Source organism: Tauraco erythrolophus, chromosome 13 (assembly GCF_009769465.1).
Source record: "Tauraco erythrolophus isolate bTauEry1 chromosome 13, bTauEry1.pri, whole genome shotgun sequence".
NCBI classification, from domain to species: domain Eukaryota; kingdom Metazoa; phylum Chordata; class Aves; order Musophagiformes; family Musophagidae; genus Tauraco; species Tauraco erythrolophus.
Genome location: NC_141477.1, coordinates 3,751,941 through 3,752,559, shown reverse-complemented (window position 1 = coordinate 3,752,559; position 619 = coordinate 3,751,941). Strand labels below are relative to the sequence as shown.

Below are 619 nucleotides of genomic sequence, written 5' to 3'. Positions count from 1 at the left end.
AGGCTGAACAACCCCAACTCTCTCAGCCTGTCTTCATAGCAGAGGTGTTCCAGCCCTCAGATCATCTTCATAGTCCTCCTCTGGACCCACTCCAACAGCTCCATGTCCTTCTTGTGTTGGGAACTCCAGAGCTGAGCACAGTATTCCAGGTGAGGTCTCACCAGAGCAGGGTAGAGGGGCAAAATCACACCCTTTGGCCTGCTGGCCACACTTTTGATGCAGCCCAGGATACAGTTGGCTTTCTGGGCTCCAAGCACACATTGCCAGCTCATGTTGAGCTTCTCATCAACCAAAAACCCCAAGAAATTTTTTCCCTGACCGGGAATCGAACCCGGGCCGCGGCGGTGAGAGCGCCGAATCCTGACCACTAGACCACCAGGGAGGCTGTGCACAATCATAATACTATAGGATTTCCTTTTTGTTTCCATGAACTGATTGTGAATTATGTATGGAACAGTCTCATGGGTACATTGAGGTCAACAAGAAACGTGTTTTGCTACAGTTATTCTACTGCGCATCTTGAATTTGGGGAAAATTCAGAACTGTTTTAATTTCTACAAAAGCTTGAGCATTCAAGCTTTTATCAAATCCACATCTACGTATCAATGTAGGATGCTGC

At 47.5% G+C, this 619-nt stretch overlaps 1 non-coding gene across 1 annotated transcript; it reads right to left on the bottom strand.

The window, feature by feature from the left end:
• Positions 1 to 310: 310 nt before the first annotated feature.
• TRNAE-CUC (transfer RNA glutamic acid (anticodon CUC)) lies at positions 311 to 382 on the bottom strand. The gene has a single exon. It is a non-coding gene; the product is annotated as a tRNA-Glu (tRNA).
• Between the last annotated feature and the right edge of the window lie 237 nt (positions 383 to 619).